The following is a 23808-nucleotide window of genomic DNA, read 5'->3' on the forward strand; positions in this document are numbered from 1 at the left end:
ATGTTACCGAAGGTTCAATATTTTTAAAATGTAGATAGCAGAGGCAGCACTGGTAATTATTGGAATCTTATAATGAGGGCGGAACATATCTTTACAGTATAGTGTGTAAAACATGCAAAGCCATCTGTCTGCAACGTTTGCATATATGCAGAACACCTGTCTTGAGGTAGAAAGTGAGAAAGTTCAATCAGAAAGGTCTCTGCTGTTCATTTTCGTATTAACAACCTACTGCAGTCTGGTTACTTCTTTCTACAGAGTAAAGCTAACTAGAAAAATGCCTAAGCAGTTTCAAAAGTAATAAACATAAGAGAAAGTGAGAAGTTTGTATTAAGTGGGGAAATGAGTCATAGAATTATTGTTAAATGAAGCTGTTAGAACAATGTACAGAGTAGTCCTGGATCTTGTCAATTTTTACAAGAAATAATCCAAAAAAAAAAAAAAACGAAGGGAAATACATTGCAAAGAGTTACTGTAATTTGCTGTTGTTGCTTCTGTTTTCCACCTTGTACTTTTAGAGGGAGAAAGTAATCTACATTGACTGTAATATTTCCGTTAGTGGTCAGGCTATTTGGACCACCGTGCTGCTACCTTTCTCAAGATTCTCAAGGCAGTGGGCATTCTCATCTGAATTCAATGTGTATTTTGTCTGTGGACAAGATAATGATAAGCTACATGAGTAGAGTGTAGAATGAGTCAGCCACTGAAGACACAGTATACCATGTAGCCAGAAGTGGAAAGGATTGAAAATTCTCATTAGTATGGGGAGACAGTTTCAAGTCCATAAGGTTGGAAATTGCAAATGAACCATTTGTATACACGTTAGTTTAATTCAGATCTGCTTTGTGACAAGGTTAGGAAAGAATCTGGGGCTTAAAGGTGAGGTCGACACCACGAGCCATCTCTTCAAATGGTAAGTACTGGCATCGTCCTAACTGGTACCACACAGTGGTAGCCTGTTGAGAAATTTGTGAATCTCTAACCAGAATAGGAATTGGTTTCCTTAAAATGCCTTATGTCACCTGCAAAGTTCTGAACATATTTTAAGTCAGTGATGATTAACTTATAAAATACATGCTTCCTCTCTTTGGACAGAGGATCTTTATTTTTTAGGAAATTGATGGTTCCAGAGGCTTTACATTTCTGCTGACTTTGCTTTCTTTTATTTTTCATTCTAACATTTAAAGTTAAATATGATAGATGATTTCAAGCAGTGATAGAAGTCAATGCTAAAGGGCCGTTGAAGGTATAAGCGGAACATTAGCAAGATGCGTCTGTGACTGGATTTGTTTTTCTCAGGTGGTCTTTGCTTCTGAGGGTCAGTTTCCTTTAAGGTGTATTTATGCCAAGTGCTAATAAAGTGATTTTTTTCAGTGCCTCAGAGTCTTATAATTTAAATTAATTTTACTCGTCTTGGATTAAACTTGGCCCTGGATGTTCAAAGTATTTATTACTTCTATTTACATCACAACGGTTTCATTTCTATGAGGATGAGATGGGAGCTGATACAAAGTATTTAAATTGCGTACATTAATACCATATGCTTGATAAAAAAAATAAAGTGCTTGGGACAGAGTATCAAGTTTATTCAGCAGTTTTTAATGTTTGGCAGCAGTGTTATCTGTGGTTTCAGAATTCTCTGTAGTCTGGTGATATTCTCCTAAGTTATAAAATGCCCATCTAACGTTTTGAAGGTACCTTTCTCTAAAATTACTGGGACATATCTGTGCCCTGGGAAATAGCTATGCAGGTAAACCAAAAAGCGAATTGAAATAATTACATTGAGACAGTTGAGGGGATATCAAAAAAATAAAAGGACTGACTTCTATTTACCAAACTGACTCTACTTTCAAACTGAGTCCTTAGCATCCTGTTATGTTCTTTTCTTGCTGCCAGCATAGACTTCGGTATCGCCAGGTGGAAAGACTGGTAATCACGGTCTATGGCCACAGTAGATCAATATTTTAAATTTCTCTACATACTTTTCTGAAGAAAATTTCTTCTGGTAGTTCTTTATAACCCCCGCTTAATATACATGTCAATGCCAAAGGTTATATAAGATTTTTAAAGTTCTGTAACCAAGTGATATCTATTAGGATAAGATTGCATCTGTGACTTATTTAAATGCCAAGGAATTAATCCAAAATTATCTCACTCAAGGCACAAGTTCATAATTATCCCTCAATCATAAATTCATACAACGTTTTTAAAGTAATATAATTTACAATTGCTTCTTTTATCTAGCAACCGAAAGTATTTCATTTTCTCCAGGTAAAGGGGAGAGGGTTCCACTAATCACTACCCTTTAAAAAACAGGCCTCTTACCACTTTGTCACATTTATCACTACCTTAAAATTATACAACAGTTCTTATGTTAAAAATGTGTTGTGAATATCACACAAAATATTAAGATTTTATTGACAAAATCACTTCTGTAAATAAAAACTGGTTTTAATATAAGTAAAAATAAAACATGGTTTCAATTGAAAGGAGGACTTAAGATTTTTAATAGGAAAACAGTTACGTCACGTTTTATTTCAAATATTTCAGCAAATTTTGTAGAGATTTCTTTGGTATCCTGTGGTTACTCAGTAGGTGATTCTACGCAGAATCACATAATGTAATATACAGTCTTTTTTCTGTAGGTTTTTTCACTGCGACATATTCACAAAGCTAATCTACCTAGATAAACCCAGATGAACTTCTTGATACCCACACAAGATAGGAAATCAGTGTTTGTGATAGGGACTTCCAAAAGAACTCTGTGACTTCTCAACCTAAGGTGTAGTGCTGGAATTTTTAATAGTGGATATGCATTCTTTTACATTTGCATTATCATTGCTTGCTTCTTTATTATACACTAAACGCTTGAGATAAGAATGCGGACCATCTCTAGGGAAATGGAAACAAGAGGAATGATCCTCCTATATTTTGCAGATTTTCTTCCAGTTGCCAAGATCCAGTACTCACTGTTAGAACAATCTAATCCATAGAATCATACCTTAAAGGAAAAAAAATGCATGTTGACATATTTTGATACGGTTGAAATTGAAAATCAACACCAATAATTGAGGTAAACTATTTCCACATCTTCAGAGAATTAAAATGGAACGTCAATTTCTAAAAGTTTCACGATCCTTCAAGTCCAAATATAATATGCCTTGACATGTAAATCAGAAGGCCTAGCTGTCATCTGATTGTTCCATCATTTGAGTTGCTTTCAGGTGATTTCATCACTCTCTCATAGATCTAGAAGAATCCAGCCATGGGTCAGGAGAGAATGAAGGAGGGGCATGGCAGCTCACTGAATTTCAGGGACTACACATAATTGTTTAACTTCTTTTTGCTCATAAACTCAGTAGGAAGATAAAAAGCTATCAAATTGTTTTTGCAATTTTTTATACATTTCTAAAGCCACCAGCTAAAAGCCCCCCATGAAGTTCAAATATTTATTAATAAGAAAATATCTATACTCTGGATTGACAGATTTTTCTTAGCATTTTGCTTGTTAATATGTATACCACTTCGATGGAAATCCCAGTGTTGCTGTCATCTGACTTAATTTAATCATCAAAGAGCTGTTAGAAAATAAGTAGATTCTGTCACATGAGTATTTCAGCATTGTTTACACGCTTCAAATACCCGTTTCTTTAAAACACGACTTTTAAAAAAAAAATGATAGTGTCAAAAAACCTTTTGGTTGGAAATATGGCAATTTATTTTCTGTTTTTAGAGAAAGAAGATTGAGGTTTATAGTCAGATGATCACTCTTTAAGCCAAGGAAGCACACGGTTGTGTTGAAATTGCTATTGAACTCTGCCAAATTCATTAATTGTCAGGACTTTGCAGTCATGTCTGTGATCCTGTTTCTTTTATCTGGCTTATGGGGATGATCAAGCTAACACTTTTAAATTACATAGTTTTATATTTGTTTATTTTAAATTTACTGAGATACGCTGGCATTGTAAGAACTTTAGGAAATTATCAAACAAATGGCATAGCACTAAAGATGAATTCCAAAATCCCAACTAGCTGGTATTAATGATTCGTCATTTTTTTTTCACTCTGGTGCTTATTTAACTTTGGTCACAGCACATACTTCCTTTGTGAAGATTAAAGTAGGTCTCTAATCCTGAAATTTCCACATAATCACTACCAGAGTTTTGGAAAGATGAAATGATATAACACACCATCATAATGGGTGTCCATGCTGTTACTATCTGCTTAAGCACCATAAAGCACCCTTAACAACTAGACTCCTTTATCTTTAATTATTATTATAATTATTGTCTTCATCCGGAACTACACATGACTTTGTTTTTAGTGGGGTTTTCTTTCAGCATCAAGAGATGGGAGAGTATATATAGTTAAATGTGAGAGTTTACACATGAAAAAAAAGTATACGTATTTCAAGACAAGAATGTAAACATCCCTCCAAAAGGGATATCATTTTACTACACAGATGATTGCAATGTCTGCGTTGTTTGTCAAGTGTGATGTGGGAAGCTCTAGTAGAGAGATATTTTGAACTCAGTGGTGCTTCCGATCCAATGTCAGGTTAAAAGTGAGAGAGGGATATATGCCAGAGCATACTGGAGCTCACCAGAGAGGGAGCAGGTGACTGCTGTGTGCCGTGAGGAAGGGCTTTACTTCTGAGGTATGCGGACCTCCGTGGGATTCTGCAGGTCAGAGAAACATACAAAATCTGGATTAAAATAAAAGGTCTGGAAAACAGAGTCAAAATGTGGTGGTGTACCCAGATCTCACTTCTCCAAAACTTACATCCGTAAATATGCAATTTACCACCTGAACAACCCATCCTGGAGTTTGGCCTCTGGATCTGAGTAAATAACTAGAAGTGTGTCTATGGCCAAGACTCTCAACCCCCCTCTGCTTCATAGTTTCTGCAGGTAAAAGAGTATAGTAACACCAGTCCAGTAGCAACAAATGACTAGTTATGTGACTTCAGTGATTTTGTTAATTCCTCATTGCTTATGTTTTCTCATGTAGAATGTAGGACAGATAAGGCCTGCTTTGCAGGACTGAAACAGAAACAAAGTACCTGCCACATAGGTATTTTTCACCAAAAGGAAATCATCATCTTTTCATATAAAAAAGTTTAGAGGGAGATTTAACCTGATTACATGAATGAGAAAAACGTCCTTTTAAGAATTTTTAAAAATAATATAGAGTACAGCTCTCTTCTGTTACCACCCCATAAACATTTTTACTGGTTAGAGTTGGAGACTAGCTTTACTCTCTCTGGGCCTATGACATGTTGAAGGCCAAGCAAAGGTAGTAACTAATCTAGGAGGTGTGCCTTGTACATGGATAAAGATGCTTAGTAGGGTCATTATCTTCTGTAGTCTGTAGGGGAAGGGATGGCTCCATTCAGAGTTGTCTGGAAAGTGAACAGATAGGAATTACTTCTCTAAAACATTTTAATTGTGTAATTTCTACCATCCAAAAGGGGTGGCTGAAGAACCTAATCATTGAATAGGAAGGGGTTGAAATGAATCCATGAAAGAATAGCCTTACATCCTATGCTAATGGGTGAGAGCAGGAGCGGCAGCTCTGGGTGGCATGAGAGGTGGAAATATTTTTCAACGACCTCCTTGACATAGAAGGGAAGCAGAGCTGTGGGCTTGCTTCTGGGCTCTCTGGCGCCCCCTACAGACAGCTTTGGTTTCCTGTCTCCAAGCACTGACTGAGCTGTTTGGGCAGCTGATAAGGCCTCTGATTCTAAAGTATCTTCACTTAACGTTGCGGAAATGAATCATTTCGGCACGAGTGTGAAAATAGTCAAAGGAGGGAGGGGAAGACTTCTCTCATAATTGGGGTTTAATCAGTTAGTCCTCCGTCAGAAAATGTAGAACCATGAGTTGTGTTCAGTGCAGAGGGTGAGCCATGCAAAGCAGTAAATTCATCAAATAACCACATTTTATTTTTTATTATAATTAAATATCAGCCATTCTTCTGAGGGATAGTACCATGAGAAAGTCATCCAGTGAAATTTCTCAGAAGGTACCTGAGAATAAATTTATAATCCTTTGGTATTCTAATATGAGCTGGAAAACAAAAAAAACAAGGAAAGAGTAGACAGATTACATATACTATATACACTATATAGATATATACATATGTATATCTATATAGTGTGTGTGTGTGTGTGTGTATCTAGAGTCAGCATACAATATATGCTTAAATACTAGCCATTTAACTAACATTAAGCAAAAAACTAATTTATCTCAAAAAGATACAGGCAGACCTCAGAGATATTGCGGGTTCAGTTCCAGACCACCTCAATAAAGTCACTATTGCAATAAAGCACGTCACATGAATTTTTTGTTTTCCCAATGCATATAAAAGTTATGTTTACACTATACTACAGTCTATTAAGTGTGCAATAGCATTGTGTCTTTAAGAAACCAATGTACATACCTTAATTTAAAAATATTTTATTGCCAAAAAATGCTAGCCATCATCTGAGGCTTCAGCGAGTTGTCCTCTTTTTGCGATAGTAACATCAAAGATCACTGATCACAGATCACTATAACAAATATAACGACAAAGAAAAGACTTCGAATACTAGGAGAATGACCACACTATGCCACAGAGACATGAAGTGAACAAATGCTCTTGGGAAAAATGGCACCAATAGACTTGCTTGATGCAGTGGTGTCACAAACCTTCAATTTGTAAAAAAAAAAAAAAAGCAATATCTGCAGAGCACAATACAGTGAAGTGCCATAAAACAAGGCCTGTGTGTATTTCCCAGTGCATTTTTTTCACTGTCTTTAGCTGTTCTTGCTTGCACATGCCAGATATTTAATCAGCTTGTTGAATTAAAAATTGACCTTTACATTGTTGATGGCACCTAATATTCAAGATTTAAAATCAGCTCTAAAGTTTTAATTGTGATTTTTTTCCCAAAAGTTTCAGCCAAAGTGGATCTGACATTTATCTTTCTGACAAAGAGAACAAAGAGGTGCCCTTATATGTAGAGTTATAACTTCACCAGAGATGATTTTTGGCTGTTACAAAGAAGCTTTTCTTTCAGATCTCAGGCAGTGACTCGGGCTTCTGTGGGGGTAGCAAGGTCCCTAAAACTTCAGTCGTTTAAACCGAGTACCTAGATCACTTTTACATCTACATGGAAGGAAATTACAGTTAACAGGCAGTTATGGTCTCGGGAGAGAAGATGAGGCAAGTTCACAAACAATTTCCAAATCACTGGCACACAGAGCTTGAGACAACTCCTGTTTCCTGGAGTTGTGCCTTCGGAGAGATTAACATTGGTGAAGGTGATCCAGAATGTGGGGAAGAAATTCACTCCTCTGAAGAACTGGGCAAGTAGGCAGTGATGGATTAAAAGGCAGGGGTGAGGGAGTGAGGAGAAGAGAATACTGATAAGTTGGGGTTTCCTAACTCCTCTTCCTACCTTAAGGAGAGTCGCCCTGCTATGTGGGAACAATGATAGGATTAACCAGAGTTAAATGGCAAACCGTTTAATCCACTTGGGACCACCGGAGCTGTATTAATGTCTTACTCCTATCTTTCAAAGCAGTCTAGTCCTAAAGGATGGGATCCAGTTGATTAAGAGTAGAGTGAGTTTGCTTTCTTAATTTAACTTCTACATTTTAAGATATGCTGAGTGTGGTTCTGATTGTATGAACATCTACTCACCCTTCTGACTTCCCAAAGCAAAACAAAACCTGGTACCTTCATTTAGAGAGATGAGGAGAATATTCTCTTTCTTCTTTGAGGCTGCAGCAGGCTTTAGGAAGATGTGGATAGCAAGAGATTCTGACATAGCTGGTAGTTTCATCAGGAAGCCAGAAAAATATCTTCTGGACCACACTGTATCAAAGTAGGGGAACTTCCATGGGAGCTGAATTGAGATTGAGTTCTTGTGTGGGAGTCAGCAAGACTTGTCTGTTGCATCAGATGTCACGCTCATTCATTTATTTGTTCATTCTTGTTTTTCAGATATTTATTGAGGGTTTCCTATGTGTCAGGTCTCATGCTAAGTATTTGGGAAATTTGCTGTATAGGATTTTGTAGGCATCTGGCAGAGAGAAATGCACTAGAACATTTTGAACAATGAATTGAATGAGAGTGTAAGGAAACTCCAAAATGATAGATGGGCGATATCTTGGATGATAAAGCAGTATGAATTAATTTGGACAAATGAGAAAAATCTTTTTTTACCAGTAAATCTCGTTAAGAAAGTTGACAAGGAGTGTACCTCAAGAGTGGAGACCATTACTGTTTCCAGAAAACAAACAGGGAAGAAGTAGCCCCGCTACTGGGGAAAAGCTCTGTTGTTGGTAATAGAGCACAAACTACAACCATCAGTTGGGAAGTTCTCTAACTAGAGAAAGAAGATCAGCTGATTATGACAAATGTGTATGGAATTGGAATAAGCCATTTTGTTTTCTTTGTTGATTTATAAAATCATGTATTTACAGTATTACTTACTAGAGCTGCAAGCAACTGGTACAGATTTAATTGTAATTATGAACTGCAAAGTTCAAGTTCATATCAGGTCAAACCAATGTATCTGTTTAGAATTAAAAAGTAAGTTTTTCTAAAAGCAGATTATTCTTTGAATTTGTTGTTAGATTCCACATTGTGCGTTTGAAAAAGGAAACTGAAATAGCTTCAGAATTTTATAAATGTCCTTAATAGATTAAAAATAATGCCTGTGATTAGAGGTAGGTGGAATTACATACGGTTCTGTAGGGAAACTTTAGGAGTAAAAGATTTGATCTGTAAGTTACCCGAAGGATATATTTTTTTAAGGATGCAGTTCTTTCCATTGGCAGAGATAAAGTTAAAGATTTAGGTATTTGGAAGCAGAGAGATATCTTGATACATTGTCCCAAGACCTGGCATCATGTTAAAATTTCTTGCTCTGAAACACTGAGAAAGAACTTACTTTTAGAAGTTACGCATAAAGCAACAGGATTACACCAGATGATTTCTAAAATCTCTTCCAGTTTTCAATGTCTATTAATGATTTTGGGGGGTATAATATTTGTGAATCAATTTTATATTGCATTGTCCATAAATTTTGGTCATGCTTTTTTTTTTCTTAGCCTTTAAACTAAGCACTAATGCTACAGTATGAATGAAATGATTAGAAGGTTATCATTCTTCTATCATGTAACTAACTTATCAGGAATAGAATAGTTAGTTAAGAAAAAAGGATAATGGATTCCCAAACCTGGGTTCAGATCCCCCTCTGCAACTTGCTAGTAAGTTTCTCAAGTTTTCTAAACCTCAGCTTCCTCATCTCTAAAATGGGCTTGTTGTAAGAATTAAAGATGTAGTACTTATCCCAACGCTCAGTATTCATTTATTTATTTCCTGATGCTCACATTTTCAGATATGTACCTCCAAGCCAATGGTTCAGTGAGGAAAGGCCATCTGTGAACCCCTAAAATCCAGATGTTTTCCAAAAGATGCTCCTTTGCACAGACGCAGGGTTTGACATTTTAGAAGCTTAGATGGACAGTAGGGACCCTGGAAAAGAGATGTGGGCATGGATGATTTAGAATTTCATTATCTATTAGGGGTAACTCACATGGGATAAGATTGTGGCTCAATGCTTCTTTACAAAGAAAGTTAACTAGGCTTTTTTCTAGATTTGTCTAGAAATGGTATAGAGAGTTTAGTCTTAGCATCATTCTGGGGGCAATTTGGGACTTTAAGAACTAGGAATGATTGCAAATAAAATTGTGGTAGACTTATGATTTGTACACTTTGAAGGTAAAACCAATAGCTATACCCAACAGAAGGCCATTTGTATAATCAGAGATTTACCCAATGAATCTAGCAAGAGAAGAGAGCTCTAAAATCAGTTTTTCTGAAATCACTAGAAAACATTACCTCATTGTTCTGACCTGGCTGTAAAAATAGATTGGCTTGGGTGTTTTAAGAAAGGATGAAGGGATGTCACTTGTTTCATTGTTTATAGATTAGATCCTCGGGCTTGAGCAGGAATCAGGGTTTGCACTGTTAGTGAAGGAATGTACAGCAGTGAGACAGACCCAAACCTGTGAACTTGAAAGGACTGATAGATGTTACTCCAGGTCTTAGTGACCTGACCTAATATACTGAATTGAAAGAAAGTCAACTTTGGGGGTACTCCTAATGAAGTACACCCCAAAACGTAAGGAAATTTTAAATGAAAGAGACTTTTTTTTTTCTGAATTTTCTAAGAGACGTTATTGAGTATCCATTTGTGGAGGAAATCTATACTTATTTCTGTATTGATTAGGTTATTAGTGCCATTTGTTCTGCCCTATGGGTGTTACTTTACTTGGCTAGCTCCTTCTGCGCTCTGCATTACCCTGTTTCTTCAGGCAAAAGTTCTTATTAATAAGAGAACCGAGATTTCTGTAGCCCTGCATGTATCATTTGCTGGAGCCACAGGGACAGTGCTAAGGAACAATCAGTATGCTTCTACTGATTCTGAATTTACCTTTGGATCATTTTTGGTCAGAAGTTGTCTGTGGCCTTATTATTTTGGAGAAATAATTTGTTTCATTGTTTTGCAGTGTAAAAGTTCTCAGATATTTATGAACGCCCTCTCTTATGAAAGAGAGGGACTTGCATGCCCATGGGATGTCCACGCCGATCTGCTCTTGGTTGTGGTCACAGCTGTGGCAAAATTTCTGTTGTAGCATACTTGCAGATTCTTGTTGCAGGGAAAAGAAAGGTGTATATTTCATTCTTCTTCTATTTTTTTCCTCTGTAATATGACTTACACTGTAATATGTAATAGCCGTATGAAACACAGAGAATTCTATCTAATCTAGGCATAAGGAATTGAGAAACAGGATACAGTGGGATAGTGGAAGGATATGTATGGAGCCATGACAAAGAAGGGCATGGAAATTAATTTCTGAAATTGGTACAGCCACTTGGGACAAGAATGGATTCTCAGCTCCTGATTTTACCTATTATTGGGACAGTTTCTCCTGGTTTGATGGAAAGGCAATAGGCTTGAAGTCCAGGTGACCTAAGTTTGAATTCCATCCCCGCCTCTCACTGACCTAGTCAAGTTAATTAACTACTGTGAGCTTCCAGATGTCAGCAACAAAACTCTCTTCATGAATTATCATACGTAAAATACTTGCCACAAATAGAAATGTTGTCTGTAGCCTGCTTCCTCCTACAGGGCCTGACTATTAATCCATTAAAACATTGAAACCTATAAGAGCACATGTAATGAAATGATATATCAATACTTGTTTTAAAAATGGTATGAAGCTTGAGTCACAAGTATTTTATCTGTCCACGGATTACTGAAAAACAAAAAAAGATAAAATTATTTTGGTGGGTGGTGGGATTTTTTTTCTTTTTTTTTTTGGCTATGCCACGCAGCATGTGGGATCTCAGTTCCCCAACCAGGGATGAAGCCTGTGCCCCCTGCATTGGGAGTGCAGAGTCTTACCACTGGACTGCCAGGGAAGTCCCGTGGTGGGATTCTTTTGCTTTGGCTTTTATACAATGTTGACAATACATATAGCATAGTTAAGGAAAAGAATAATGAAAAAAACTACACCACATCTAACCTGTATCTTTACTCACCACCCAACTTAGTCTGAAACAATGTTATTGATTTAAGGGACCCAGTGGTTCATACTTAAGTACAAATAGATGCCCAAGGATAACTGATGAAGGAACAAAATGTTAATTAAAAACTTTTAGTAAATAGATAATGGTTTTGAAGATATTTATTAAATGATGAGTGGAGTTTCAAGAAAACTTACCTTTCCATTTTTTTTTTCTCATGGATTCACAAGGTTTGGGCTTTTAAAGGCATGCTTGATGGTACACTTGTGATTCTTTATAGTTCAGGTATATTGCCTTGCTCTTCAGATATGTGTTCTGAGCTATCAGTCAGGTTGGGGAAAAGTTTATTTACACTCTGCCTTCTGTCTCATGTTCCCCATTAGTTCTTCCTGAACTGATACCAGGTAGATAAACCTGTTTTAGGTCCGCTGGCCAACCCATATTTCAGCAGTTTCCTAATATTGAAGATGAAATTATCAGTTTTTACTAATATGTTTTCCCTGAAATTATCTTCTGGAAAACCTAAGTTAGAATGAGCCAGTGTGAGCTTTCTTCGTAGATGGTTTGTCCTCAATTCGTTTTCTACCTAGCAAACCCCAGACACCTGGAACACAGACCCACTCGTTCTTTGCCTGTGCTTTCCGTGTGTTTGCGTAGAGGGTGATGGTTGCCTTTGGCAGATGTACAGGATCAAAGGGGCCTTTTTATCCTGCTACCCTCAGGGAGCCAGTTTCTCAGATAAAGGAAGTAGTGAGGTTAACAGTAGTTTCAGCCCTCCCCTGAAATGAAAGATAAGTGTAGTAAGTATAATAAACATTTATTAATTATTTGTCAAAGTTATTGGCTTGGTTAAAATATTTGGACAGAGCAATTTAAGGATTATGCTTACTTTTTATTAATTAAATGCTTTAATTTAATTTTAGTAATTGCTATAAATGAGATATACATTTATATATACACATATATTACATTTTATAACATATATAATAAATTATATATATATATATGTGTGTGTGTGTGTATGTATATATATATATAAATTTGGGATCTTGTTATATTACAAAAAGAGCAATCCCTCTTTTTGTGAGATCTGTGGTGAGGTGACCTAAGCTAGCTGCTTTTCTACTTCATTTTCCTTCTGAATTAATTTATCTCACTGCTGATGAACAATATCCCACTAAGGACAGGGTTACAGAACAGAGCCAGTGAAGAGAGGAAACTTGCATTTGCCCCTGTTCTCTACCCATCAGTACTGATAAAATGGCAAGATGGAAATAGAAGGTAGGGTGATGAATTCATTGTTTCAACTGAGGAGTTAGGGATTTCTGTACATTTCAGGTTTTGATTCCATAGCTCTGCCCCCGGTGACCAAAGTGAACTACACTGTCTGTGTTATAAATGTCAGTGGGTGATCTAGGGCTCATATGTTAACACAAATGAGCCATCTTATTTTTAAGTGACTCCTACTACAGAAAGAAGTACGTGTAAGTCAGTCTGTCATCTCGAGGGGAAGTCTTGGACTATGGCATTCTTTTCTGTACTGCACAGAGTCGTTCATCCCTGAAGCAGTGGTTCTCAAACCTACACGAGCATCTGAAATCGCTTGGAGAGTTTCTTCAGACAGAGATCACTGGACCACACTGCCAGAGTTTCTGATGCAGTAGATCTGGCGTGAGGCCCAAGTATTTGCATTTCTAACAAGTTTCCAGGTGATGCTGACGCTGCTGGTCCATGGACCACAATTTGAGAACCACTGATCTAAAACATAAAACTTTTTGTCAGAATGTAGAATTTGCATGATTGATGTTTCATAACCTGAAGTATCAAAGAATACTGTAAAATTTCAAAACAAACCTCAGGATAAATTTTAATTTACTCTGATTTAAAAATTATTGTTTCAACATAGCATCTTAAAAGAAGAGATGAGGATTCCAAATTCCACTAAACAGGAAAGAGGAGCCTCTGTTTTGGATGACTTTAGGAAGGTGCAGATTGTCCCATGAGGGTACGTTCTAAGAATCTTCAGTGTAGGATCTAAAATCCATGGACGTAGAATAATCCCAAATTCACAAGATTGCGTATTCTAAGGATCAAGAAAAACTTTAAAATAAAAATTGGTGAGCACCAGATGTTAAAACTATGAACACAGTAACCTGTAGATAAAGGTCTATAATAGCTTTATTCATAATTGCCTCAAACTGGGCGATTTGTGTTTCAAAAGGTGACTGGATAAAACATGGTGCATCCATACAATGGAATATTACTCAACAATAAAAAGGAGCAAACTGCTAATTCTTGCAAAAATTTGGCCGGATCTCGGGGGCATTATGCTGAGTGGAAGAATCCATTCTCAAAACATCACAGACTTCATAACCCCATTTATGTAACATCTCAAAATGATAAAATTATAGTGGCAGAGGAGGACACACTAGTGAATGCCAGGAGCTATGTCAAAGGGGAGGTGTGATTAGAAAGAGACAGCGTGAGGCAGTGTTTGGTATGATGAAACTGCTCTGTAGCCTGACTGTGGTGGTGGTTACACAAACATACAGGCGTTAAGATTCATAAACCATACAGCCCCCTGTGCCCAAGAAGTCACATTTACTATATGATCACTTTAAAGTTAAAAAAATTAAAATCAGAATAGTGCTATCTTTTATTCGTACCAAGTAACTGGATTTGCACAGTAATATCAGGTAAAAGTACCAATGTATTCAAAGAAATAAAAATGCTTTACCTCAAGCAAAAGGAAAAAAAAAACAAAAACGTGATTTTCATGAAAAGGGATCTTCATAAATGGTGAAGGTCGTTTGCTGCTAACAGAGATCCTAGGAAAATTTGGAAGTTGGAAAAACCTGCCTGACACAGTCCTGACCTGTGTCCCCTCCAGGAGTTCTCTCTCATTTCTTCATTTTTCCTTTTTCTTAGAAACCTTCTCTGTAAGCTTTGTTGCTTTCAAAATGAATTTCAAGGGCATTTGAATTTCATTTATATTAGCTGAAAAAGACCGACAACCCCAGAACTGTCATCCACATACCTCCCACATATACGCGTGAACCCCCAGAAATCACCATCCACCCACAGCTTGAATAACCCAGTGATGGCTCCTGGGAGCCTTGGAAGGATGCCAAAACCATTTGGAAGTAGCTGTATTTTTTAGAGACACTGATGTCTCTAGAAGTGTCTAGAAGGTCTGGCTCTGCAGAAATGTTGGCGGTTTAATACTAGCCAGGCTCTAATCAGGTAATATCAGTATCCGTTGAATGGATGCATGTATTTGTCTCAGTGGGACATAGAATGCTAATTACGAGTGACAGTATTCTGAGTGCTTCACGTACGTTAACTGGTTTAATCCTCACAACCGTCTGCGGGGGAGGGGGTCTCATTATTTGGGTTCCCAGATAAGGAAACTGACGGCACAGAGACACGTAAGGAAATTGCTCAGTCCGTGGTAGAGTCAGGCTTCCTCCCTGGACATCTAGCTTCAGAGTCCAAGCAGTTTCACAACTGTACAGCTCTGTGATGTCTTGTTTTTGCCTGTATTTTCTCCTTTTCAGGACAGGCTGATATTTGTGTTAATGGTGCCTTTCAGTTTCCATGTGACCACCAACCCCCAGGTCCCTCATTAACTCTTGTACACAAATGACCTTGTTGTACCAACTGGGCAGGACGTACGGATTCTAGTGTTTAAACCCAATCACACAGGATGCCACTGGTTACCTGAACCTCATGTGTGAGTCAAGTTACAGCTGTGGGCAGAGGGAGAGGGCAGCCAAAATGCCTGCTGATACCCGAAGCAGTATGCTGCGCTTGTGGACGCATACACATTGGCAAGCTCCATAATACAGTGTCTTTGGTCTTTGGATGCCTAGACTTTACAGTACTTGGAAGCTGCTCTCATGTCGGTCAGGCCCGAGTGCTGCTTGGTTAAATCAGAAGTTTGTCTAAGAAGCCTGCTCCTGGCCTAGGGAATCTGCTTTTCCAACCACCTTGGGTGAGCAGAGGAGAACTGGACTTTGGAATGGAGAGAAGACTCCTTCTCCTCATTCTTCCTCTGATTCAGCTTGTGGAGCGGACAGAGGAGAACAAGAATCCAATCTAGACCTTAGAAATACAGAGGTTTTCCTTAGGTTCACTGCTAACCAGCTCCTTCTCAGGCTGGACTCTGGTGACGTTCTCCCAGAAATCCTCCTTATCAGAGATAGTCGACTCAGTCCCCAAAGACAGCTGTGGATTGAGGTTGTACCGCCTTGAGGTCGGCTCCAGGCATCCAAGAAATCCCTGTGCCTGAATTTTAGCATGGTGGTCCTGCTGAGACCTCATGAACCTTAGAAACAAACAGTCCTTCCCCCAGGTGGGGTGACATTGGCGTGGACCAGAGGCCACGCATCCATTGGACACTGACAGCTCTTCTGTAGCTCATCTGCTTCTCACTTTTAAGATTCTATAGAATCAAGTGTTCAGTACGCTTTTTTGTATTGTAGTGGGACATCCAAGGCAACTGTACTGATGAAACATAATTGCAGGTTTCTGGCTAGGGAGAGCAGAAATGATCCTCTCTTGCAATAAAAGGTGTAGTTATTGTGCGGTTTGCCATCTTTCTGGAATAAGCACCCGTGATTGTATGTGTGGTGTTGCAGTCACTCCTTGGAGCATGCATACCGCCGAATGCACAGATTGAACAATGTTATGGGTGGCAGTGGACAGAGCAAGAGTTTTTGAGACCAACATTTGAAGAATATCAGTGACATTTGACCTTGGGCAGGGGACCTATCCCTTTTGAACTTCAGGTTTCTCTCCTCCTTCCCTCCCTCCCTCCCTCTCTTCCTTCTTTCCTTCCTTCCTTCCTTCCTTCTATTAATATGTGAATGAGATTAGCAGTAGTAAAGATTAAAAACACTAAGTGTAAAGTATATCTTGCAGCATTTGGCACATAATATAAGAAAACATGGTAGCTATTATTTTTTAAAGTATGAGTTCATGCATCTGTGTTTAAGTTGAATTAAATATGAACAACTCTGGAAATGTGTGACTATCATGATCCAGGTAACAATTTTGTGATTTACTTTAAAAAAAAAAGTGATATGGAGGATCAATTTCCATTGGTTATGAAGGATGCTCCCAAGGCTCTTCTCCTGGTGACTTATCAGGAAGTCTTGTGAGGAAATAAAGTAATTCAAATATAAGTTTCACTCCAGCACAACCGTAGAGGCAAATATGTCTATTAAATAAAGCACTTGATGTCTTAAGAAGCTGCCTTTTAGACAGGTTCTTTCTGAACTAACCCCTCTTTGGCCCCCAGGCTCTGGTGTGTGTCGCTGGACTTGTGCGGGGCTGAATCTCAAGAGTGAGTGTACAACTGTCACGCACAGTCTGCGTGTGAGCGACAGAGTGCTGGCCAATCTTCTGCAGCTGGGAGCAGCAATTAGCTTGGTGAATTAGGGTCTTGTTTACACTGTTGTCCAAGATAATCATTTGCTTGTTTTAACTAAGATGCTCTATCTTCCTCAGAGGCATCAATCCTCATATTTAAATGATAAGTTCTTTAAATCTCACAAATCATGTTTGGGTTTCACAGGAGGAACCCTGTCACAGCCTGTATTTTCTCTCCCTGATTGGGGAATCAAGGCATGAGTTACAGGTATATTTCAAATTATTCTTCAAACAGTTATAAAAACATTATGTGGTCTAGTCCAGCAACTTTTTGGACACAGACCTTTTTTTTTTTTTTTTTTTTTTGTGGTACGCGGGCCTCTCACTGTTGTGGCCTCTCCCGTTGCGGAGCACAGGCTCCGGACGCGCAGGCTCAGCGGCCATGGTCACGGGCCCAGCCGCTCCACGGCATGTGGGATCCTCCCGGACCGGGGCATGAACCCATGTCCCCTGCATCGGCAGGTGGACTCTCAACCACTGTGCCACCAGGGAAGCCCAGACCTATTTTTAAAAATGCCTTTTATGTGAACTCCCAGAAAACATCTATATGTACACGTGCACAGACACGTCCCCTCCCCCCAACCCCAACACACAAACACCTGCACACACAGATGCGAAATTCGAGTTTACAAAATAAGGCATAGCCTTCCCTAGGGTATCGTACTCTAATTCTTAGCTATTCTATTCTAGTGCATCTCATTTCACTCCATTCATTCTGCTCCATTCTATGTTCTGTTTACTTCCTTTACAAAATTCAAGTTATAACCAATGCTTTGACTTTCTGATTTACTAACATGTCACAACCTGAAGTTTGAAAAGCATTAATCTACATATAAATTTACTTTGGATTCTATCTGCTCTCCGAGTATTTGCAGAAAGGAGTGCATCTGGCATTACTATGTCTTTTTGCTCTTCAGCTATGTGTGATCACAATACAATGATCCAAATAGGTCCAGATTTACTCTACCGAATAAATGCCAGTTAGTACCCCTTTAAGACAATAATGACCTCTAGTCACTCAGTATGTACTTATTGATGAGTCAGATAAGTTATTTTGGAGATCATGAGCATGAGTCACTATCTACTATATCCGGTTTTTCCAGAAGAGGGACTTCCTGAACAAAGTGTCTGTGTATTCCTAAGAAATGTTTGCTGGTCTGAGTTGTGTTCTTCATGCAGCCACAGCACACAAAGTCAGGTTTTTTAAAGACATAAGTCTTAAAGACACATTTTAAAATTTTATACCATGAATATAATATAAACAGTTAATATTTTAAACAATTGAAAAATTAATACAACTTTCCTGGTTAAGATGATTAGAAGACATTCGCAGAGACATTTATCTTTTTTAGAAACCATGGTTAATTTCCTGTTATGTTCCAGATACCTTCGTGGTTCCTGGAGGCCCAGAGATAAGTAAGACATAGCCCCTGTTCTAGAGGCACTAACAGCCTGACTCTCAGATAACTTCAGGACCCTCTGATAAGTGCTGGAATGGAGATGTGTCCTCTGATGGAGGTCTGTGAGCACAGAGGAGGAGTAGACCGTGGTGGGTGGGGACAGAGCCAGGGATTTGATGGGGAAGAGGTGACTTTTGAATCTCATCTTGCTGGTTAATATATAGGTTTAAAGCAGTGATCCTTCACATGTTGTAAAATGAGTTTCTCCTTTGGAGAGTGGAGGTGGCTGGGGCCACCTTCCCCCCACACACACAACTGATGGAGGGGCTTTCTGCTTTATCCCCAAAGCCCTATACCCTTCCAGAGCAGCCCAACCAAGAAACACATGGGTACACAATGACCATGAGGCCTGGATGTGTGAAGTTCGTGTTAGTTCTTGTAACAAAAACATCGGAGAGCTGTTTTGTGACAAGTGTCACAGGTGTGCATTGCACCATCTGCTGGCACTGGAAGAATATGAGAAGCATTGCCAAGGGCCGGATTGAAGTTCTGGCCCTGACAGGCCTTACTGGCATCCTTCACAGGGTTCTCAGGTTATATGGACCTTGACTTCTTTCCCGTTTTGACTGGGTTCAAGGCCAGAGGTGGTTTAATAAATAATGTAAGGTATCTCTTCTAAATTAGTGAAGATTCTTTTAAATGTGTACATTTAAATGGTTCTTTTCAGTTTCTCCAGTGGGACACGGGGTGGGGCTAGTATATCCACACACTGAGCAACGAGCAAGATGATCTGTAGACCTGAAAAGGGGGGGCCCAGCCATCAAAGGACCACTTACTGTGTGTTTGCCTGTGACTTCGGCTGCTTATTCTGCTCTAATCCGTCCATTGTGAGCAGTGGAACTCTGCCTCTGCCCCGCCTCCTGCATCCACACCCGAGGTGCGCATCCCCACTTTGACCTTGCTCCTCAGCCTCTTCGAATCATCCTGGCCACCGGCTGTTACCTTTGCCCTCCTGTCTCATCTCTGCTGCCCCATCCTTGGAGAAAGGCCTGGGCTCTCAAGGAGGGCAAGAGGGAAGCTGCTCCCAACTCTTCAGTGTGTGGAGCCACAGGTTCAGATAATGACCGGCTTCATTCTTAAAGTTCACGACTTGGCAAATAATTGTCAGACTCAAAAGGAGAAGTATTTTTAACTCTTGACTGAGGACTTTGAGTAAATATTTCCTTTCTTACTGGAAGGATACTACTTTCTTCATTTCATTGGATGAGAGGATGTTTTCTTCAAAATCATAGATTAGTCTAATCTGTTATCCTTGAAGCTTAGTGAACTACCCGGTAAGGATTCATTTGGAACTCATTGTTTAGCATACTCGCCGAAAAACAGAGAAGGTAAGTCCTTGAAACGCTAAGTTGAATAACTCCTCGTTTTTAGCAGACTGTAAATTTCCTGAAGGCAGGGGCTGGACCATATCAATCTTTGCACGGCTCACTATTCCTAGCAGACTGGATTGTACCTAGTAGGAGCTGAGTAAATAATTGTTTATCCATTTCACTAGCATTAACAGCCCTGATTACACACATGATCACACACACGGATTGTCTGGACAATTAAAGTGGGGTCCTCCAAGAGACTAAATATTTTACCTAGACTGATTTAAGTACACATCTTCTCAGCCTTGTAAAACATCAAATGCTGAATACAACTTAGTATTCTCATATTGATTCATTGTCATAGTATGAAAATCAGTTATTGAGCTGTGTTTGTGGGAATAATGATTCATGCTGTTACAGCTTCACCTCCCCCCAGGCCTATCCACAAAGAGAAGTGGTGAAGGATGCCACATAAAGAGGGAAAGAGATAAAGTGACTCTGTGGGTTGTCACTGGTAAAGTTTATAGAATGCTGCTCAGCCTATAGGACCACAATGAAAGCATTAGCTGCTATTATAATTGTTTAGACTGCTCCTTTATTAGTGTCTTTGAAGTGCTAACGTACTTGCTCTGCATAGGGTAGCATGGGGAAATCAGAACACTTATAAATTTCCTATGGCCAGCTATAAAAATTTTTAAATCAACAATATTCAGTTCTAATTTACCTTATTATGTCCTGCCTATTCCTCCAAAGAGTACTTTAGATAGACAACAATAATAAATGTTTCCTGTGGTGAAAGGCATGGTCAACACTTTCTAACTTGTATAATCTTGGGCAATTTTCTTGGCCTACTGAGTCTCAGTTATCCCATCTGTATAATGGAAACTCTGACAGCTAACTATTAGCGATTCTGACAGAGTAAATGAGATCATGTGTATAAGCCGCTTATCATGATATATTTTTTTTTTTTTTTTTTTTTTTTTTTTTTGCTGTACGCGGGCCTCTCACTGTTGTGGCCTCCCCCATTGCGGAGCACAGGCTCCGGACGCACAGGCCCAGCGGCCATGGCCCACGGGCCCAGCCTCTCCGCGGCATGTGGGATCTTCCCAGACCGGGGCACGAACCCGTATCCCCTGCATCGGCAGGCGGACTCTCAACCACTGCGCCACCAGGGAAGCCCTATCATGATATTTTTAGTGCCTACTGTGTATCAGGCATGGTGTTAGCTGCTGGTGGTCTTGAAATGACATCTAGGAATGTCACTTTCAGAGGTGCCTGCAAGTAGATGTGTGCTAGATTTGAGGTTAGAGGACTGTGTAACCTAATAGTGGCCTCTGAGAATTGGAAGTTAAAAATAGGATCAGATTTTATGTTTAGATGAAAATTCAAACTTTGGGGAGAGTTATAGATTTTTTTTAATTGACCAGAATTAAATATGGGGTCACATAAGAAGCAGTTACTTGGAAGTACAGATTGATATACAAATACACATAGTATGTACAAGTTTCAGTCCCTTTACACGTATTGCAAGATTTGGATCAGCAGTGAGGTGTCCAGGGTTAGAGAAGGTGCATTTTGTTACCACCACGATGCGACTTCAGCCTTCCAGAGGGAAGTCCTGAGGTGTGGCAGGTAGGGTCCCCAGAAGCAGCCTCTGAGATGGAGTTCAGTGTGCAGGAGGTTTACTCAGGATGGTTCTTGGGACCAACACCATGAGGGACAGGGAAGGGAGCAGGAGTGGACAGAGGGAGCGGTGAGCCACAGTTGAGGCCTGAGGATGAGATCAGCCTTGGCCAGCTCTGGGGATGCTTGCTCTGCAGCTAGGATGGCCCTGAGTGTCAGCCTCGGCTGGAGATGGCTATGCTTACCTTTCCACGTCAATCACTTATTGGATATGGACTGTCCTAGGAAGCGTGTGGCATTGGAGCCTCAGACTCTGCAGTTGATATAACCCCTCAAGAGGCAACAAGTCCTTCCTTGAAGAGGATTCTGTCTCTACCACCAAGGTTGACCAGAAAGATTAAAAAATGACCACCACAGTGCCCTAGAACAAGTGTATTTTAATGTGTACCCCAGTGTTGTATAAAACTTGTATCACTCCTTGGGAAAAAAAGCCTTAACTAGATATGGGTGAGTTTTTTTCAAAGAAGCTGTGGATCTAAGAGATTTTCAGACCTCTCCCATTCTCCCTGGAAATAATCATCAGTCATCTATGAATCAGAGTCTCTCCCATCTGGACTGAAGCCCCGTTTGGGTGCACAGTACTTCTACCTGATATTATTATATTACTTAATCCCAGAGGAATTTATTATGAAAATCTTTAAAACATGCACAAAAAATAACGATAATTGAGTACCAACCCCCCATGTATGCATCAGGGAGTGCCCACATTTCCCCTTCTCCTTCCGGAGGGATTTCTCATGCATAAAGCACAGCCTCCTGTGTTCATCTGAGACAGATCCTGACGGGTGTGTCCTCAGAGCAGGGTGAGATTTCACAATGTTTGAAGTCACTAATGTTTCTTAGTAACACTGACGTGAACGCAGTTGGAGCTGTCAGATCCGTGGTTCCGGGAAGCGACCTGCTCACCCCCCCAGAGCTTCAAAGCAGTGCCCCGCCAGCCACTCACATTTCCACTGTCCTGCCTCTGCAGCTCAGCCGTGGGAATTAGATTTGGGCCTGGAATGAGGGCTGATGCCTGAGGCTGTCTCAACAACGTTCATGGCACCCAGGAAGCCCACACCGGGAGTCACAGGCCGAGAAAGGTGCATGGAACTCTTGTGCTTCAGTTTTGTAATGCTGTTGTGTGGAGGGGCCTCCTGAAAATTGATGGACACGGAAGTGACCTGCCAGCCTGCTGTGCTCTTGGCAATATTTCAGCCCAATGTAACATCAAAATCAAAATTTCAGTTTAGGAAAGGAGCATCGTAGGGAAGTCGTACAGAGACTATCTAGAGCCAAATCGGGGATCTGATTAGAACCCGTGACCTGAAGATCCAAGACCATTTCTGATTCCCTAGCAAGTTCGAGTCCCCAGGTGGGTCTGCCACGGTGTCCAGGATGAGGCTCCAAGCCTTAGGCTGTGCTGGGCCCGGCTCTGTCCTGAGCGGAGCAGCCCTGGCATGCCAGGGAGTGAGTCAGCAGTCCCCTCTGCCCCCGCGGATGCAGTGGGGACTTGGTGGCTGCTTGGCCCCAGCGCAGGTGGCAGCGGGGGTGGCGGCGGTTGCATTTCCTCTTTGAGGTGGGGACTCAGCTGTTTCCTTGGTCACGCGCCCCTCCTAAGCGCTTGGAAGAGGCAGGAGGCCAAGAATACAGCTGAGACTTGAGCTGCAGCCAACTCCCAGCAGCTGCTACTCTGTTCTCTGAGCTGGAATCAACTCCAGGCTGCAGTGTGGCCTGATCTGGCATTTGGGGAGGGGCCCCGGGAGGGGTGTCACTTGCACATTCTGAGTGACTTAACCCACCTGCTGTTGTGTGTGTGTGTGTGTGTGTGTGTGTGGCTTAATTTAAGTGACACTTCTCTAATATCCCAGTTACATGAAAAAAAAATGTAGCTCAGTGAAAAAAGGAGAAGGCGTTCACTTTTTGGGGGTCAGTGGATTTGTAGATCTTAAAGGAATGACTTTAAAACATAAAGCTGAGGGTACCATCCTAACTCAGAATGTATGTGTTTAATACAAGCATGTTTTGGTCTACATTTTCGTCTCTATATATGCACAGAAGCAGCTTGACAAGGATATTGCACCAGGAGCAAGAAGTACTGAGTCCTAGTGATTGTGTGGCCTTTACAAAGATAGGTATGTGATTCTGGACACCAACTTTGTTCTCAGCCTAGGCTGTTTGTTTGTTTGTTTAACATGCTAACTGAAGACAATAAATCTCTCAGATCAAATTATGAGTGTTTTTTGGAGAAGCAAAACAATGAAAGAAAGTGGAAAGTTTTGGGCAAAATGCCAAAAAATCAAATTTTAAAAGTCTACATAACCAAAATGTGTACTTAGTTAACACACACACACTCTCTC

Source organism: Mesoplodon densirostris, chromosome 10 (genome assembly GCF_025265405.1).
Source record: "Mesoplodon densirostris isolate mMesDen1 chromosome 10, mMesDen1 primary haplotype, whole genome shotgun sequence".
NCBI classification, from domain to species: domain Eukaryota; kingdom Metazoa; phylum Chordata; class Mammalia; order Artiodactyla; family Ziphiidae; genus Mesoplodon; species Mesoplodon densirostris.